Source organism: Coregonus clupeaformis, chromosome 16, assembly GCF_020615455.1.
Source record: "Coregonus clupeaformis isolate EN_2021a chromosome 16, ASM2061545v1, whole genome shotgun sequence".
NCBI classification, from domain to species: domain Eukaryota; kingdom Metazoa; phylum Chordata; class Actinopteri; order Salmoniformes; family Salmonidae; genus Coregonus; species Coregonus clupeaformis.
Genome location: NC_059207.1, coordinates 25,294,252 through 25,307,569, shown reverse-complemented (window position 1 = coordinate 25,307,569; position 13,318 = coordinate 25,294,252).

Sequence of the window (13,318 nt, the reverse complement as noted above, 5' to 3'; positions counted from 1 at the left end):
TTATCGGTATAAAAGACACCTGTCCACAACCTCAAACAGTCACACTCCAAACTCCACTATGGCCAAGACCAAAGAGCTGTCAAAGGACACCAGAAACAAAATTGTAGACCTGCACCAGGCTGGGAAGACTGAATCTGCAATAGGTAAGCAGCTTGGTTCGAAGAAATCAACTGTGGGAGCAATTATTAGGAAATGGAAGACATACAAGACCACTGATAATCTCCCTCGATCTGGGGCTCCACGCAAGATCTCACCCCGTGGGGTCAAAATGATCACAAGAACGGTGAGCAAAAATCCCAGAACCACACGGGGGGACCTAGTGAATGACCTGCAGAGAGCTGGGACCAAAGTAACAAAGCCTACCATCAGTAACACACTACGCCGCCAGGGACTCAAATCCTGCAGTGCAAGACGTGTCCCCCTGCTTAAGCCAGTACATGTCCAGGCCCGTCTGAAGTTTGCTAGAGTGCATTTGGATGATCCAGAAGAGGATTGGGAGAATGTCATATGGTCAGATGAAACCAAAATAGAACTTTTTGGTAAAAACTCAACTCGTCGTGTTTGGAGGACAAAGAATGCTGAGTTGCATCCAAAGAACACCATACCTACTGTGAAGCATGGGGGTGGAAACATCATGCTTTGGGGCTGTTTTTCTGCAAAGGGACCAGGACGACTGATCTGTGTAAAGGAAAGAATGAATGGGGCCATGTATCATGAGATTTTGAGTGAAAACCTCCTTCCATCAGCAAGGGCATTGAAGATGAAATGTGGCTGGGTCTTTCAGCATGACAATGATCCCAAACACACCGGGCAACGAAGGAGTGGCTTCGTAGAAGCATTTCAAGGTCCTGAAGTGGCCTAGCCAGTCTCCAGATCTCAACCCCATAGAAAATCTTTGGAGGGAGTTGAAAGTCCGTGTTGCCCAGCGACAGCCCCAAAACATCACTGCTCTAGAGGAGATCTGCATGGAGGAATGGGCCAAAATACCAGCAACAGTGTGTGAAAACCTTGTGAAGACTTACAGAAAACGTTTGACCTGTGTCATTGTGTCACGCGTGCTGTAGGTGGGTGTAGGTGGAATCAAACGCAGGACACCGAAGTATAGTCCAACAGACTTTAGTAATCTCCAACAAGGAAATAAGCCAACTCTTGCCCGAAGGCGAAAATACGCACGAAGGCGAAACAAAACGAAAGCGCACAAAACAGGTGCGTAATACTCCAACGCAGTGGAGGGAAGCTCAACCGAGCGAAAATACAAAATGAAGCCCTACACACGACTGACCAAAAACAATAACACACAACACTAGACAAACACAACGAGAAACTTATAGGACACTAATTACGCTAAACGAGAACAGGTGTGACAACAAACAGACAAAAGCAAACGAACATGAAACATACAACGGTGGCAGCTAGTATTCCGGAGACAACGAACGCCGAAGCCTGCCCGAACAAGGGAGAGAGGCAGCCTCGGCCGAAACCGTGACAGTACCCCCCCCCTTGACGCGCGGCTCCAGACGTGCGCCGACTCCGGCCTCGGGGACGACCCGGAGGACGCGGAGCAGGGTGCGTCGGATGCCCACGATGGAATTCCGTCAGGAGAGACGGGTCCAAAATGTCTCTCCTCGGCACCCAGCACCGCTCCTCCGGACCGTACCCTCCCACTCCACTAGATACTGGAGACCCCCATCCGACGTCTCGAATCCAAGATGGACCTCACGGAGTACGCCGGTGCCCCTCGATGTCCAATGGGGGCGGAGGAGTCTCCCTGATCTCACTTTCTTGGAGTGGGCCAGCTACCACCGGCCTGAGAAGGGACACATGGAACGAGGGGTTAATACTTTTATATTCAACAGGTAGTTGTAATTTATAACACACCTCGTTCAACCTTCCCAGGACTTTAAATGGCCCTACAAACCGCCGACCCAGTTTCCGACAGGGCAGGCGGAGGGGCAGGGTTTCTGGTAGAGAGCCAGACTCGATCACCAGGTGCGTACACCGGTCCCTCACTGCGGTGGAGATCGGCGCTCGCCTTATGACGTCGGAGGGCCCGCTGCAGGTGGACGTGTGCAGCGTTCCAGGTCTCCTCCGAGCGCCGCGCCCACTCATCCACCGCAGGAGCCTCGATCTGGCTCTGCTGCCAAGGTGCCAGAACCGGCTGGTAACCTAACACACATTGGAAAGGGGTTAGGTTAGTGGAGGAATGGCGTAGGGAATTCTGGGCCATTTCGGCCCAGGGAACGTACCTTGCCCACTCCTCCGGCCGGTCCTGGCAGTATGTTCTAAGAAACCTACCCACATCCTGGTTCACACGTTCCACCTGCCCATTACTCTCCGGGTGGTAACCCGAGGTGAGGCTCACCGAGACCCCCAACCGCTCCATAAAGGCCCTCCAGACTCTGGAGGTAAATTGGGGACCCCGATCAGACACAATATCCTCGGGTACCCCGTAGTGCCGGAACACATGGGTGAATAGGGCTTCGGCAGTTTGCAGGGCGGTAGGAAGGCCCGACATGGGGAGCAAACGACAGGCCTTAGAAAACCGGTCCACAACGACCAGTATAGTGGTATTCCCCTGTGAAGGAGGAAAGTCAGTAAGGAAATCCACCGAGAGGTGGGACCATGGTCGTTGTGGAACGGGCAGGGGTAGTAACTTACCCCTAGGCAGATGTCTAGGCGCCTTACACTGGGCGCACACCGAGCAGGAGGAAACATAAACCCTCACATCCCTTGCCAACGTGGGCCACCAGTACTTGGCACTAAGACAGTGCACTGTCCGGCCGATACCCGGGTGTCCAGAGGAGGGTGACGTGTGAGCCCAATAGATCAATCGATCCCGAACCTCGAGCGGAACGTACTTCCGACCCTCCGGGCACTGTGGTGGACTAGGGTCGGTGCGTAACGCCCGCTCGAGCTCAGCATCGACCTCCCACACTACCGGTGCCACCAGACACGACTCCGGCAGTATGGGAGTGGGTTCCACGGACCTCTCCTCCGTGTCATACCGCCGAGACAGCGCATCTGCCTTACCGTTCTGTGACCCAGGGATGTACGTGATCTTAAATGTAAACCGGGTCAAAAACATATTCCATCTAGCCTGCCGAGGGTTCAGCCTCCTCGCTGCCCGGATGTACTCCAGGTTACGGTGGTCCGTCAAAATGAGGAAAGGGTGTTGAGCCCCCTCAAGCCAGTGCCTCCACACCTTTAGGGCCTGTACCACGGCTAACAGCTCCCTGTCCCCTACGTCATAGTTTCGCTCCGCCGGACTGAGCTTCTTGGAATATAAGGCACAGGGGCGGAGTTTAGGTGGCGCGCCTGACCGTTGTGAAAGCACGGCTCCAATACCGGCCTCAGACGCGTCCACCTCTACCTGAAATGGTAAAGAGGGATCCGGATGCGCCAGCACTGGAGCCGAGGTAAACAGGTCCTTCAGCCTCCCAAATGCCCTGTCCGCCTCGGCAGACCACTGCAGACGCACCGGGCCCCCCTTCAAGAGAGACGTGATGGGAGCTGCCACCTGTCCAAAACCCCGGATAAACCTCCGGTAGTAATTCGCAAACCCCAAAAACTGCTGCACCTCCTTCACAGTGGTTGGTGTTTGCCAATTACGCACGGCTGACACCCGGTCTACCTCCATCCTCACCCCCTGACGCAGACAACTGATACCCCAAAAAGGAGACCGACTCCTGGAAAAACAGACACTTCTCTGCCTTAACATACAGGTCGTGCTCCACCAGCCTCCGCAACACTCTGCGCACCAGGGCCACATGCTCGACATGGGTAGGCGAGTACACGAGAATGTCATCTATGTACACCACGACCCCCTGCCCCTGCATGTCCCTGAAGATCTCATCCACGAATGATTGGAAAACTGACGGAGCGTTCATCAACCCGTATGGCATGACAAGATACTCGAAATGGCCCGAGGTGGTACTAAAGGCTGTCTTCCATTCATCGCCCTCCCTGATGCGCACCAAGTTGTACGCGCTCCTGAGATCTAATTTAGTGAAGAAACGCGCCCCATGCAAGGACTCAGTCATGGTCGCAATCAGCGGGAGTGGATAACTGTACTTCACCGTGATCTGATTGAGACCACGGTAATCGATGCACGGGCGTAAACCCCCATCCTTCTTCTTCACAAAAAAGAAACTTGAGGACGCAGGGGAAGTGGAAGGCCGTATGTATCCTTGTCTCAGAGATTCGTCTATGTAAGTTTCCATAGCTTTCTTCTCCTCCTGAGACAGAGGATACACATGGCTCCGTGGGAGCGCAGCTCCTGCCTGGAGGTCTATCGCACAATCTCCCTGCCTATGGGGCGGCAACCGCGTCGCCCTCGACTTGCTAAACGCGATGGCCAAATCCCCATACTCGGGGGGAACATGCAATGCGGGCACCTGGTTTGGACTCTCCACCGAGGTAGCCCCCTACGGAAACGCCCAAACATCGACCCACACACTGGGCAGACCACTCCATCAGAGCCCTCTCCTGCCACAAAATAAATGGGTTATGGGTACTCAACCAGGGCATGCCCAGCACCACCGGATACGCAGGAGAGTCAATCAGAAATAGCTGAATCATCTCCTGATGACCCCCCTGCGCACACATCCTAAGTGGCGCAGTGACCTCCTGATCAAGCCCGCACCCAACGGACGGCTATCTAGGGCATGAACGGGGAAAGGGACATCAACAGGAAGAAGGGGAATCCCTAAGGCTAAACAAAACTTCTTATCAACAAAATTCCCAGCCGCGCCTGAATCTACCAGCGCCTTATGCTGGGAATGAGGTGCTACCTGTGGAAAACTCACAGGTATACAAAAATGTGCAACAGAGAGCTCTGGGTGAGTGGGGCGCCTACTCACCTGGAAGGAATCCCCAGTGCGGGACCTGTCGTCCTCTCCCCTAGGAGGCCATCCCCAGCACCTAGCCGCGGTGTGTCCTCCCCGACCACAGTTGGTGCAGGGGATGGACCCCTAGTAAGCCGACCCCTCCTCTCTCTAGCGCCAGCGCCCCCGAGCTCCATGGGACACGGCTCGGAGGCGCTGGAGGGTGAAATGGACGGACCCCCCTCGGGACGTCCGCGGGTAGCTAGTAGGTTATCCAGCCTGATGGACATGTCGACCAACTGGTCGAACGAGAGGCTGGTGTCCCTACAAGCCAGCTCCCGACGGACGTTCCTCTCGTAGACTACATCTGTAGTGATCGACGAGAGCCCGATCATTCCACCCTGCATCTGCCGCTAGAGTATGGAATTCGAGGGCGAACTCTTGGGCACTCCTCCTCCCCTGCCGGAGGAAGACCAGACGCTCCCCCGCCGCTTTCCCCTCCGGGGATGGTCAAACACCGCCCTGAAGCGGCGGGAGAACTCGTCGTGACGTGATGGTGTCCGCGTCGATCCTCCTCCACTCCGCGTTGGCCCATTCCAATGCCTTCCCGGAAAGGCAGGAGATCAGGGCGGACACGCTCTCATGTCCCGAGGGCGCCGGGTGCACGGTGGCCAGGTACAGCTCCACCTGGAGAAGGAATCCCTGACACCCGGCCGCGGTTCCATCGTAGGCCCTTGGGAGCGAGAGTCGGACTCCTCGGGATTCCGGTGCGGGAATGGGCGGACTGGCCGATGGTGCTGGCAGGGAGGGTGGTGGTGGAGGCGTTCCCCAGCCTCGGATGGTGGTGATCACCACCTGCAGTGCGGTCCCCATCTGCAGGATCTGGTCCCGTTGTTCCCGAACCTGGTCCTCCAGCGTCGTCTGGGCTGCTGCGGCTCCTGCTGATTCCATTTTGGGTGTGTTATTCTGTCACGCGTGCTGTAGGTGGGTGTAGGTGGAATCAAACGCAGGACACCGAAGTATAGTCCAACAGACTTTAGTAATCTCCAACAAGGAAATAAGCCAACTCTTGCCCGAAGGCGAAAATACGCACGAAGGCGAAACAAAACGAAAGCGCACAAAACAGGTGCGTAATACTCCAACGCAGTGGAGGGAAGCTCAACCGAGCGAAAATACAAAATGAAGCCCTACACACGACTGACCAAAAACAATAACACACAACACTAGACAAACACAACGAGAAACTTATAGGACACTAATTACGCTAAACGAGAACAGGTGTGACAACAAACAGACAAAAGCAAACGAACATGAAACATACAACGGTGGCAGCTAGTATTCCGGAGACAACGAACGCAGAAGCCTGCCCGAACAAGGGAGAGAGGCAGCCTCGGCCGAAACCGTGACACATTGCCAACAAAGGGTATATAACAAAGTATTGAGAAACTTTTGTTATTGACCAAATACTTATTTTCCACCATAATTTGCAAATAAATTCATTAAAAATCCTACAATGTGATTTTCAGGATTTTTTTTTCTCATTTTGTCTGTCATAGTTGACGTGTACCTATGATGAAAATTACAGGCCTCTCTCATCTTTTTAAGTGGGAGAACTTGCACAATTGGTGGCTGACTAAATACTTTTTTCCCCCACTGTAGGTACCTGGGGACCATACTGTGGACAATCGTATGTACAAGACACAATTTAATCTGAGCGACTCTCTCCTCCACTTTGAGCCATCTAAGGCTTTCAAAGTGGGAATAGTCAAGATGCATAAATGCTGGAAGTTTAAGAATAATCCTGACAAATATTTTCTGAGATGTCTGCAATTAATTTTTATTATCTTGGGGGGCACTATTGTACCAGGAAGAGCATGCATAGTTAAAGTGGCACTGAACAAGAGCCCCTGCCAATGTCCCCATTGCAATCTTTCCAGATATTTGGAGGTTCTTGCCAGAAACCTAATTTATTGGTTACCTTTGGAGATAACATTTTGTGCCATGCTCTCCCCTGTCAAATGTTTATCTAGCACACATCCAAGATACTTAACAGAGTCTTTTGCTGCAACTACTATGCCTACTACCACCTTAAAATCAGGGATTTCCTCAGTGTCAACTTGGACCCAAACAAGATGGACTCCGTTTTTCCAAGGTGAAGTGACAGCTTATTGTCATATAGGTCACATGTACAGGCAGATATCAGATAATTTATATACAATAGAAAGGAAAGTGGACCCAGCACACTCCCTTGGGGTACCCCGCAGTTCAGGATTTTGATTTTAGACAGGGTCCCATCCACATCCACCATCTGTTTTCTTCCTTGCACGTAAGAGTTAACCAATTTTACTGCTAAGTTGTTAAAGCCCATGGCTCTTAGTTTGATTAACAGAATCTCATGAGCCACTGTATCGAACGCCTTTTGGAGATCTAACATAATCATACCACAAAATGTCCATCCGTCTACTTCCTTCCTGATGTGGTCAGTTAGATATAGTAGGCAAGTGTCTGTGGAATGGAATTCCCTAAAGCGAGATTGGAGCTCATAGAATAGGTTATGTAAGGAAATATAACTGTCAATCTGCTTGAACATAATCCTTTCCATGACCTTCGATAAAACACACAGGATTGAGATAGGCCAATAGTTTCCATGATCTAACTTATGCCCTTTTTTATATAAAGGAATGACCCTGGCAAGTTTTAGTTCAGTGGGAAAACACCATAGTTCAATAGACAGATTTACAATGTGAGTTACACAGGGGGTGATAATTACTGCAGCATCCCTTAGAAATCAGGCAGGAATGTTGTCAAGGCTTTGGAATGGGCAAGTTCTTTTCAGCTTCTTTAGTACAGTTGACTCAGACACCTTTTCAAATGAAAAAGCATCTACTTGAATCCCCTGCTGTGAGTAAAACTGCTTGACGTGACTCTCCCCATAGCAACCCGATTGACAAGGTAACTTGCTAACTAATATATTAGCTATAGTTGTAAAATAGCTATTCAGACTGTCTGCAACCATATACTTGTCTGATGTAACCTTTCCTCCAATGTCCATGCTAAGATTTTGAGCTTTGGTCTTTAATCTGTTGCTACAACCTAACAGCTTCAGACACTTCCATAATTTAACCTGATTGTTCCTATTTTTAACTATTTTGTCATTTCAATAATCTTTCTTGGCCTTCTTAATCATCATATTGACCTAATTTCTTAATTTCTTATAATCTATGAATATATCATTTGCCCTAGATTTCCAGAAAGAAATCCAGCAAGCTTTCATTTCTACGCTTAATTGCCTTTACAGTGGGGGAAAAAAGTATTTAGTCAGCCACCAATTGTGCAAGTTCTCCCACTCAAAAAGATGAGAGAGGCCTGTAATTTTCATCATAGGTACACGTCAACTATGAGAGACAAAATGAGAAGAAAAAAAAATCCAGAAAATCACATTGTATGATTCTTAATGAATTTATTTGCAAATTATGGTTGAAAATAAGTATTTGGTCAATAACAAAAGTTTCTCAATAGTTTGTTATATACCCTTTGTTGGCAATGACACAGGTTAAATGTTTTCTGTAAGTCTTCACAAGGTTTTCACACACTGTTGCTGGTATTTTGGCCCATTCCTCCATGCAGATCTCCTCTAGAGCAGTGATGTTTTGGGGCTGTCGCTGGGCAACACAGACTTTAATCTCCCTCCAAAGATTTTCTATGGGGTTGAGATCTGGAGACTGGCTAGGTCACTTCAGGACCTTGAAATGCTTCTACGAAGCCACTCCTTCGTTGCCCGGTGTGTTTGGGATCATTGTCATGCTGAAAGACCCAGCCACATTTCATCTTCAATGCCCTTGCTGATGGAAGGAGGTTTTCACTCAAAATCTCACGATACATGGCCCCATTCATTCTTTCCTTTACACAGATCAGTCGTCCTGGTCCCTTTGCAGAAAAACAGCCCCAAAGCATGATGTTTCCACCCCCATGCTTCACATTAGGTATGGTGTTCTTTGGATGCAACTCAGCATTCTTTGTCCTCCAAACACGACGAGTTGAGTTTTTACCAAAAAGTTATATTTTGGTTTCATCTGACCATATGACATTCTCCCAATCCTCTTCTGGATCATCCAAATGCACTCTAGCAAACTTCAGACGGGCCTGGACATGTACTGGCTTAAGCAGGGGGACACGTCTTGCACTGCAGGGTTTGAGTCCCTGGCGGCGTAGTGTGTTACTGATGGTAGGCTTTGTTACTTTGGTCCCAGCTCTCTGCAGGTCATTCACTAGGTCCCCCCATGTGGTTCTGGGATTTTTGCTCACTGTTCTTGTGATCATTTTGACCCCACGGGGTGAGATCTTGTGTGGAGCCCCAGATCGTGGGAGATTATCAGTAGTCTTGTATGTCTTCCATTTCCTAATAATTGCTCCCACAGTTGATTTCTTCGAACCAAGCTGCTTACCCATTGCAGATTCAGTCTTCCCAGCCTGGTGCAGGTCTACAATTTTGTTTCTGGTGTCCTTTGACAGCTCTTTGGTCTTGGCCATAGTGGAGTTTGGAGTGTGACTGTTTGAGGTTGTGGAGAGGTGTCTTTTATACTGATAACAAGTTCAAACAGGTGCCATTAATACAGGTAACGAGTGGAGGACAGAGGAGCCTCTTAAAGAAGAAGTTACAGGTCTGTGAGAGCCAGAAATCTTGCTTGTTTGTAGGTGACCAAATACTTATTTTCCACCATAATTTGCAAATAATGTCACGATCGTTACAGGAAGACTCGGACCAAGGCGCAGCGTGATAAGCGTACATTTTATTTACCGTACTGCACACGAAACAAAACAACAAACCAAACGATACAAGAAGTCCTAGGTTATACACACCACATCAAACCAAACGGAACAAGATCCCACAAATGACAAGTGAAAACAGGCTGCTAAGTATGGTCCCCAATCAGAGACAACGAGCTACAGCTGCCTCTGATTGGGAACCACCGTGGCCAACATAGAAATAAACGATCTAGAACAAAAACCACAGAAAACTAAACATAGAAAATCCACACCCTGGCTCAACATCTAAGAGTCCCAAGAGCCAGGGCGTGACAAATAAATTCATAAAAATCCTAGTTGACGTGTACCTATGATGAAAATTACAGGCCTCTCTCATCTTTTTAAGTGGGAGAACTTGCACAATTGGTGGCTGACTAAATACTTTTTTTCCCCAATGTACAGTATATCTGTTTTTGTTGATGTTTGGTATCTTTGTAACATATTAAAGGTGAACTTGATGATTGTATAGTCATTTAGAAATGGAAGAAAGCAAAGATAATCTATGTAATTTAACCACAAAACATTTTACACTAGTCTCATGGGTAAGCCTGCTACATAGACACTAATGTAGCAGCTGAGTAATTTCTGGGTTAATATGTTGTGTACTGTGGCTCAATTTGAAGGGCAGCCAATACCATTCACACCTATTCCGTCATATCCTGTTAGACCAAGAAACACAAACACACACACAGGCACACACAGACATGTCCACACACACACACACACACACACACACACACACACACACGTCACATACAAACAGAGGTGGCTGGTGGGCAGAGTAATAGAAGGATGGAATGGTATAAAACACAAGTCGACCGTGTTCGATGTGTTTGATACCTTTCCATTAATTCCATTCCAGCCATTACAATGAGCCCATCCTGCTATATCTCTGCCCACCATCCTCCTCTGCCTCACGCACAAAAACACACACACACACACACACACACACACACACACACACACCAGGTGAAATATTTCCTACAAGTGTAGTAGTGTAAGTGATCTTTGTTGTGTTTAGCATATATTATTATATTATTATTATATCTTAGTTGGTTACATTCTTCCAGGGGGTGCTTGCTTGTGTTTGTGTGTGTGTGTGCGTGTGCAAATGCTTAGCTTGCCGTTGTCTTTAAATATGTATCCTATCTGGTGCTCCAGAGGGAAGTAGCTGGGAGGACAGTTCCAGGTGGCTGGTGGTTCTACTTTCATCTTCAACCTCTGATCCATCACCTGGCACTTCACCCCTGCAGAACTGTTTGACTGGAATATGGACATGTACATAATAGGCAGGGGTTTATTCATTAGTGCACAATGTAGCAAAACTGTTCCACCAAAGGAAAACGTTTTGCAATGGAAAAACATAAACAAGTGTGTTTTTTTGGATTAATTCAGGTAGGTTTCAGGCCCGTTTGCTTCCATTAGGTTCTTAGTGAATATAACATTGTTACATTCACCTCTAGTTATAACTGTGACACTTGTTTGTGGTTTGTGCAATCACACATTAAAATGAGATTTGCAAACAAACTGAAATAAATTGTGTTTTAAGCCTCTCCTTAGTCTGGAATGAAGTATCATGGAAGTACATGGTTTTAATGCCACCTGTTATGAAGGGGGTTCCACTCACCAATGTCGCGTAGGTAGAATCACTTAGTCCTCCTGAGGTACTCCTGCCTGGTGATGGCCTCAGCAGTGACCACTAGGGGAGCGGTCTCCTCAGTGTAGGGTGAAAGGGAATGGGTGAGTGTGTCAAATCGCACAGTTTAGCAGATGTTATAGTGGGTGCAGCGAAATGCTTATGTTACTAGCTCCTAACAATGCTGTAAAATGTCAATCAAGTACACAAATAATAAAACATTAATTAATCAAGAAACCAATCAAGAAACTTCCGAATTAATCTAATTAACAACCCAAATATCACTGTAACAGTAATCCAAATGCAATCTATCCATATGTACACCGGATGAATTTACACAAGATATACTAAGAATGGTATGAACAGCAGTAGATATGTTAGAGTGAGCTATGTCAAGATTCCAGTATATAAATAAATATGTGGGGTGTATAAACAGTGTAACTAAAATGCAATGTACATTAGCAGAAGTATTAGAATGAGCTATGTCGAGAATACAGTATTTAAATACACAGTGTGAAACGGGAAGTGTCCAGTGGTTTAATGTCTCTATAACATGGGACAGCAGCATTGGCTGTGTGTGTGTGTGTGTGTGTGTGTGTGTGTGTGTGTGTGTGTGTGTGTGTGTGTGTGTGTGTGTGTGTGTGTGTGTGTGTGTGTGGTGTGTGTGTGTGTGTGTGTGTGTGTGTGTGTGTGTGTGTGTGTGTGTGTGTGTGTGTGTGTGTGTGTGTGTGTGTGTGTGTGTGTGTGTGTGTGTGTGTGTGTGTGTGTGAGTGAGTGTTTGATAGGTTGCAGTGGTGTAAAGTACTTAAGTAAAAATACTTTAAAGTACTACTTAAGCAGTTTTTGGGGGTATCTGTACTTTCCTTTACTATTTATATTCTTGACAACTTTTACTTTTACTTCACTACATTCCTAAAGAAAATAATGTACTTTTTACTCCACATATTTTCCCTGACATCCAAAAGTACTCATTGCATTTTGAATGCTTAGCAGGACAGGAAAAGGGTCCAATTCAAGAGGAAATAAACAATAACATTTTACAGTGGGGAAAAAAAGTATTTAGTCAGCCACCAATTGTGCATGTTCTCCCACTTAAAAAGATGAGAGAGGCCTGTAATTTTCATCATAGGTACCCGTCAACTATGACAGACAAATTGAGATTTTTTTTTCCAGAAAATCACATTGTAGGATTTTTAATGAATTTATTTGCAAATCATGGTGGAAAATAAGTATTTGGTCACCTACAAACAAGCAAGATTTCTGGCTCTCACAGACCTGTAACTTCTTCTTTAAGAGGCTCCTCTGTCCTCCACTCGTTACCTGTATTAATGGCACCTGTTTAAACTTGTTATCGGTATAAAAGACACCTGTCCACAACCTCAAACAGTCACACTCCAAACTCCACTATGGCCAAGACCAAAGAGCTGTCAAAGGACACCAGAAACAAAATTGTAGACCTGCACCAGGCTGGGAAGACTGAATCTGCAATAGGTAAGCAGCTTGGTTCGAAGAAATCAACTGTGGGAGCAATTATTAGGAAATGGAAGACATACAAGACCACTGATAATCTCCCTCGATCTGGGGCTCCACGCAAGATCTCACCCCGTGGGGTCAAAATGATCACAAGAACGGTGAGCAAAAATCCCAGAACCACACGGGGGGACCTAGTGAATGACCTGCAGAGAGCTGGGACCAAAGTAACAAAGCCTACCATCAGTAACACACTACGCCGCCAGGGACTCAAATCCTGCAGTGCAAGACGTGTCCCCCTGCTTAAGCCAGTACATGTCCAGGCCCGTCTGAAGTTTGCTAGAGTGCATTTGGATGATCCAGAAGAGGATTGGGAGAATGTCATATGGTCAGATGAAACCAAAATAGAACTTTTTGGTAAAAACTCAACTCGTCGTGTTTGGAGGACAAAGAATGCTGAGTTGCATCCAAAGAACACCATACCTACTGTGAAGCATGGGGGTGGAAACATCATGCTTTGGGGCTGTTTTTTCTGCAAAGGGACCAGGGACGACTGATCTGTGTAAAGGAAAGAATGAATGGG